Source organism: Rhincodon typus, chromosome 8 (assembly GCF_021869965.1).
Source record: "Rhincodon typus isolate 14 chromosome 8, sRhiTyp1.1, whole genome shotgun sequence".
In the NCBI taxonomy this organism is placed as follows: domain Eukaryota; kingdom Metazoa; phylum Chordata; class Chondrichthyes; order Orectolobiformes; family Rhincodontidae; genus Rhincodon; species Rhincodon typus.
In genome coordinates, this window is record NC_063339.1 from 27,180,421 (window position 1) to 27,187,352 (window position 6,932).

Sequence of the window (6,932 nt, forward strand, 5' to 3'; positions counted from 1 at the left end):
TTGGGAATCCAGTCATCCATAAATCACAGAATATAGCACAAGTTGAGACAGAGAGATTTATAATTGTTAAGAGAGTCAAGGGTTATGGGGAAGGTGGCAGGAAAGTGGAGTTGAGGATGATCAGATCAGTCATAGCATCATTCAATTTGTTGATTAAAACGGAACAATGTCAAGTTAGTCTCACAATTACCTTTTGAATAACATGACAGCAGCCAATGGCCAACACAAATAAAGTCAAAGATTTGGGAAAGAAAATTCACAGATTCCTCAAAAACCTCCATGTAAAAATGCTGCTCACATCACAGAAGAATTACGTTTCCTTTCAAAAAAAAAGAAAAAGCAGCCAATTGTGGGAATGGAGATTGATGCCAAGGCCAAAAATGTATTTTAAAGGCTGTGCTCTCTGGTAGAATTTTCACCAACACAAAGCACACCAGAAATACTATTGCAATGTTGCATAGACATTTTATTTTACAACAATAAACATGATTAACCACTTCAATATTGAAATATACACTGATGGAATTTACACTGGCATTTAGAAATATTCAAAAGGTTTAAAATACAGCACAATAGCTTTTTACAAAAATATAAACTACAGATTTAACAAACAGCTGATAAATTGCACGGTTTATTAACAGAATATCAAAATGCAATAAACAGAATCCTGAGGATACCACGATCGATTATATGAGGTGCATTAATAGAATATCATAATTGAACTAAAAAGGGTACAAATCTGAAGCTTTATACAAAATGAAAAGTGCCTTTTGAAGAAAAAGTAAAATTATTGCAGTGTTTCGGAAAATGTTTTGGGAAGTTAGATCACCAGTAATACATTTTTCCCAGTAGGATTCAAACATAAAAAAAGTAGACGACAAACTTTCAGGAATCAAAGAAAAACAAGCAACACATGTAGATTGTTCTGTTGTACAAAAGTTCAAGATAATTGAAAATAGTGCAAAATCTCACAAATATTTTTCAGAAAATGTAAACAAAGATTTGTCTTGTTAGTATATAATGGAAAAACCAAAGATGTAAAAAGTATCTTAATTTTAAGTGAACACAAATTAACATACAGTAAAACTAATAGGCTACAATATGCAACCAGCATTATTTAAAATGCAACTCTGCCACTATCAGGTTATCAGGATCAAAAGGCAAGATGTATTTTATTTAATTTTAAAACTGGTAAGTTTAGCTTTGTTTTGCTCACTAAGTTTTGTAAACACTAGTGTGCGACCTATTGTATTATTTTGTGCTAAACAAAAAAAACTTTACTAAAGCTCAGAACAAAATATTACTCAGCGAATAAAAGTAGCATCTTGCAATCAGCCATGTTTTTATGTGCAGTGCCTAATCTGGCTGAATGTATAAACAACATTAATCTGCATCAAGTGACAGCTATTTTAGGCCTTTGATCATTCAAAGTCCAAGTGTCAACTACCAACCAGAATAGCTTCAAAAATATTTAAACAAAGTCACTTATTAAAAATCAGTTTACTTAGCACTTCACAAGATAAGTGTTAACCATATTACCTGTCAGTTAAAAACATTAAACGGTTAATCAAGGGAATAACTTTCCTTAAGAACATTAGTAATCTGCATCTTTATGCATGTCAAACTTCACATTAACAAGAGTGCAGACATCTTTTAAAGTGCCACATTTTGCTGGTTTATTAGTCACCAGTTCCACTGAGGAAAAAAAAGCAAATTTGTGATATCCAATCTGATCAGAGCTCACCTTCTCCCCTAGTATTCCATTAAATAAATTTAAAGCAATAAATTTATTTAATTAAAAGTAGATGCAAAAATGCCTTTAACCTGTATTTACGAGTACAAGACAAAGATGACTGACATGATTTTAACACTTACACAAGGAATCAGATGCACAGCATAAAGTGCAAAATATAGCAATAGGTGACAACTTAGGTTCACTCCTTAATCCAAAGTAATAATGTAATTTGATTTTTGGCAATGGATAAAATTTTTTTTTTTTTTTTTAAAAAGTCTCCTTACACATTAATAAAGATTGGTTTTTAAATATTTTATTTTAAACTGACCACTTTGGAATGCTGGAAAAATCTAGAAATAAACTGAGCATAAATACTAATATTTTTACTGCAATTGAATTAAAATCACAAAATATTGAAATGGAGCTTTTTTCCCCCGATTTGTAATATCAGAGATTTGCCTTTTGGTAGAAATTTCTCCATAGTAACATGGCTTTAAATTAGTTGATTTCTTTCCCAATTGAGATCAGTTACTGAACATCAGCAAAGCATAGCATTCTTAATTTTGATCCTGCACAAATATCTCTGGATGCTCAAATACAAGTTTTATTCACATGCCCATCATCGAGAGAGATTTGCAAGACCTGATCCCACGTCTAAAGGTGACTTCACTTGTCACCATGTCGCCAGTAAATCAGGAGAACCTACATGGTTATAATGGTGATTTCCCTGTTCAGCTGATGGATTTCCTGAGTTTTGTAATTTCACTTCTGAAAATTACATTGATTAGGCTCAATTTTCACTGTGCAGCCAGGTTATGATGATCATAGGCAAACTAACTGCCCCAATGAGAATGCCTAGAATAATCAATCCTAGAGCCTGGTGAAACAAAAGTTAACAAATATAGGAAGAAAATTCAAGAACATGTTTCTACACAGAATATCTATTTCATAAAGATTTTAAAATTCAGTACCCTTGAGATCACTAAACTGAACAGGAGTACAAACCAAGTGTCGGCTTAAAATGTTATTATATAGATGATGTTGATCCACAGATTTGAATTGGGTTAATTGTTAAATGCACAAAGGGGATATGCTGAAATCGTATGCCTGGGGCTAGGATAGGTGGTGCAATAAGAGCTATACAGGTCATCAATTGTGTACATATATTCAATTTCCTTTGAAATGTGACATTCACTGTACACATCTGTGCTGTGTCACTTTGGGTTTCAGCTACCATTTGGAACATTGCCTATGGAGCACAGGAAAGTAGCAGAGTGTGATGGCACTATTCAGTGTTAGTTCACTCATGAGGCTTGTTCTGTTAAAAAGTACTGGGAATAATGGAAAGGAGAATGAAGCAATACATCATTTAAGAAAGGACAAGTGTACTTGAGGTTTCCACATGGCCATGGTAGTTTCAATCTGTTGAGGTCCATGTCTGGTACTTAGAAAGTCTTTATTACATAGGCAAAGAGAAAATTAGGATCACATGGATTATTCTGACCATATTTACTTAATTTGAAAAGGAAACAAGTGCCTGTGGCAGGGAGGACTGTTAAACTGGTTTAACATTTGAAAACATGATTAAATTAAAAAGTGATAAATTAGGAACATAGTACACATCTTTACTCCATTCTAATTGGACAAAAAAAAAGTTAAATTCCACTGATGCAAGCGCCAAAAGGAATGAACTCCAACTTTGCTAGATTAGCAATGACTGGTAGACTGGAATATCTAACACCTTATGATCAAGTAAAGCTAGGGTTTTACCAGAAACCACTACAGTTTTTGATGTAAAGTTAGTTACTTCAAAAAAACTCACCTTAAGTTTCCTTAAGGATTTTAAAGATTCGCTGCTTATTTGCAAGTAAAAGAGTCCAGGGTAGATAAATAGTAAAGCTGTTGAGGTTGTGGAACCTGAGGAAATGGAGAGAATTTTAGACCTTAAAAATGACGAATTACAGTTTGTACATTACAAAATGTAGCATATATAAAATCTATCATAAAAAGGCAAAATAAGTGAATTAAGAATGCAATTTGAATTTTTAATACAGAATTGCAAAGAACACACTGCAGAGGAGATGACCATTAGGCCCAAATGGTTCATGTCTACATTTATGTTTCACACTAGGTCTTCTCCCTCACTTCACCTAATCCTACCAGCACAACTTCGTATCCCATTTCCTTTTGTGTTGATCTACTTTCTTCTGGGAGGTCCTCACGGCTTAAAGTCCAAGGCACAAGACCCAGAATGTCCCCAATATTTTGAGGGGTAGAAGTGGGGGATGGGGGGGCTACCAGGAAAAGAAAGGAAATTAAGTTTAATTAATTAGGAAAACATGGGATAGACTGGAGTTCACCTTTGTAACAAGAGGCTGAGAGAAGACTCAATTGCACTGTACGAAAATGAGCAGTTGATAGGAAGGTGACTTACTGGGGGACTCGCATTTCATTGTTACCGACAAAGCTTGCTTAGGTTGAGTAGGGTGGGGTGCGAGGGCGAGGGGCAAAGGGAGGAGAAAGCAAGTTCAGATTTTCTTCCTGCACAAAAAATACCTCAAGGCAGCTTTAAAATGCGAACCAAAATCAATCATTCAGAACGACAATGATTGACATTGGAACACGAATAGAAACTGTAGTTTATGTAACCAGGAAATTACACTAATTTTTCTGGTCATTAACCAGACACCAAATTGGGGGGAGCTGAAAGCATTGGCTTGACTAATGCTTGTCTTAAAAGATTCTTACATATACTACAATGTCCCTGGCATTCATTATTCACACTTGAAAATCACAGGTGCTCCAACAAACCCTTTCACATGTTTGCTGTGTTACATTTCATAATTGATTTAGGAGGCTAGGAATGCAAAAATTGTTTACATTTTCCCCAGATTCTACTTGCATATAATGTTCATAATTTACTTTCAGCTTGATTAAAGATCAAAATAATAAAAGTTAACTTACCAACTACACCAAAGATATTTTGAATATTTGGCACATAGATTGCCAACAGCACAATCACTGTCTGAATAACAAGTGTGACAACTATATGGCACAACCATGAGAAGGGGCGGCTTGAAAAAAATAGCAGCATAAAAGATTTCCTTGCCTGCAAGGAAAAAAGTATCGATGATGAGCTCTTAGAACTTGACTCAAGCCAAATATTAAATTGGATCATTTAAAGAAGTTGTGCGCTCTTTGGTAGTGGAGCTTAAAACACCAATGTAACAGAAGATAGTCTATATAATGAAAGCAACAAAACATTTTAAATCAAACCCATTTGAAAATAGACTTTCAATTTGTTAATATATATTTCCAAGCTCAAGCAGAGCCATAGTTATAGTAAACTTTAAAATTAATACTGCTATATCTACATTTACTAAAAGACAGATGTTACATTAAAACTAAACCTCCTGACCCATTACTGATCAGTAATCAGATCTCTATTATTTCAGGTGCCTGTCCTGATCATTTTGTAGCCTACATTGGATGATAGTTTGGTCATTGCTTCAATATAAAAGAAATTTAAATTATACAATGATAATCAATACAATATCATTGAATCATTTAGCAGTACAGAAATTGAGTATTGCTAAAGATTTTGCCGATGTTTTCAACTTGTATTCATCAGGGCATGAATAGGAATACTAACAAAGGGAAACAACATTTTATATTATCTGAGAAGAGCTTGTGTTGATTAGTTGGTAACTGGACTTGGATAGGAGATGTTGCCATGGAGAATGCAGCGAGATTACAACTCACATTAACAACCAAGTTTTGTTTAAAATTTAAACAAGGTAAGTTGACTGATTTGGTCATTCCTTAGGGTAGTGCTTCGACCAGGAGGGTGGCTGCACCTACTTTGTTGAGTTGAAATAGGCACAATGTGTGTACACATTTTGTCTGAAAGAACAAGGTCCGTGTATTAATATGCAGATTCTAGTACAGTGCACTTTGCTGTAAGCCATGACTCATTCTTTAGTTTAGTTTAATTCTTAGAACATTCAGGACAAACAAACAAACACTGTCCAATTACAGAATCATATTTAAAAGTTGGATGTTGCTTGGAGTTTTGCAAGTGAAGGCTGGTTGGATACACTCAGTACCTTATCTGTTGTGAACGTTCGAAAGGGAAATTGAATACAATCTGCCTGTCCTTGCAACACAAGGCTTCTATGTCCAGCACAGGAATTCACTCGATAGATCGAATAACTTGTTGGCGGACAGCACCAATTAGGGGCAACCACCATTTGTGCTGCTGCTGAAAGTAGCATCAGTCACTCAACCCTCTGAGAAACCTTAACATTCCAGGATAATCACAGGTAGACTGGGCACTTTTCAGGACTGAAGTGGCCGCCTTCGGCCATTTGAGGCTTTTTACAATTACAGAGCAAAAAAGTGTACCTTGATTTCTCAGAATGATGACATACTGTAATTTAAACATCAAGTTTGCGAAGTGTAGCAATGGCTCAGATCCTATTTACAAGGTCACTGATAAGACCAAAGTTATAGTAAATGGTATTATATGAATCCAATCAACTTTGCTAATTTTGGTCCACTTTCATCCCACAAATAGGGATTAGTATTTGTCAAGTTTGAGCTTCTTTCAGCTATCACACTGCAAACCACTAATGATGCAAAATCCTTTTGAAGTGTGCTTAAGTGATCCAGCACAGAGATAATTAGCATCCTATCAGATTTTCATATACAACACGGCAATGTTGTAAGCCAGGGGCCAACTGGAACATACAGGTCTGTAAACCTGACCAAGGCAGATACGTGAATAGTCATCCCTAACAGGCTCAATTATAATCAGCAAATACACAGCATTCTTAATTGGTCCAAGTCGTATCCATTGGCTCTGTGGCTTAGATCTTGGACAGACTTGCTGAAAACCAAAGGCAAAAAAACAGGTCAAGTTTTTGCAAGAGCAATGAGATGTCATGTGATATATAGCAAGCATACACTGCTTACCACAGTAGTTTCTTTTATTTGGATTACAATGCCAGTTTAGGATGACCTGCTGCCCAGTTGGTTCCTCAAATTGATCCAGAAAACCATCCCATACACACTTCAGGAATTCCTCCTCCATGCTCTACCCATACAGATTCCACCTCATTGGAACCAACATCCTTCACCATCACATTAATTGCTTTTTAACCAGCAGTGCTGGTTGTGTGTCTATCCTTCTTTAAAA

At 35.3% G+C, this 6,932-nt stretch overlaps 1 long non-coding RNA gene across 1 annotated transcript; it reads right to left on the reverse strand.

The window, feature by feature from the left end:
• Positions 1-440: 440 nt before the first annotated feature.
• LOC125483746 lies at positions 441-6,916 on the reverse strand. Its single transcript, XR_007262691.1, has 3 exons — positions 4,700-6,916; positions 3,558-3,652; positions 441-2,612 (listed from the first exon to the last, which is right to left on the reverse strand). It is a non-coding gene; the product is annotated as an uncharacterized LOC125483746 (long non-coding RNA).
• Between the last annotated feature and the right edge of the window lie 16 nt (positions 6,917-6,932).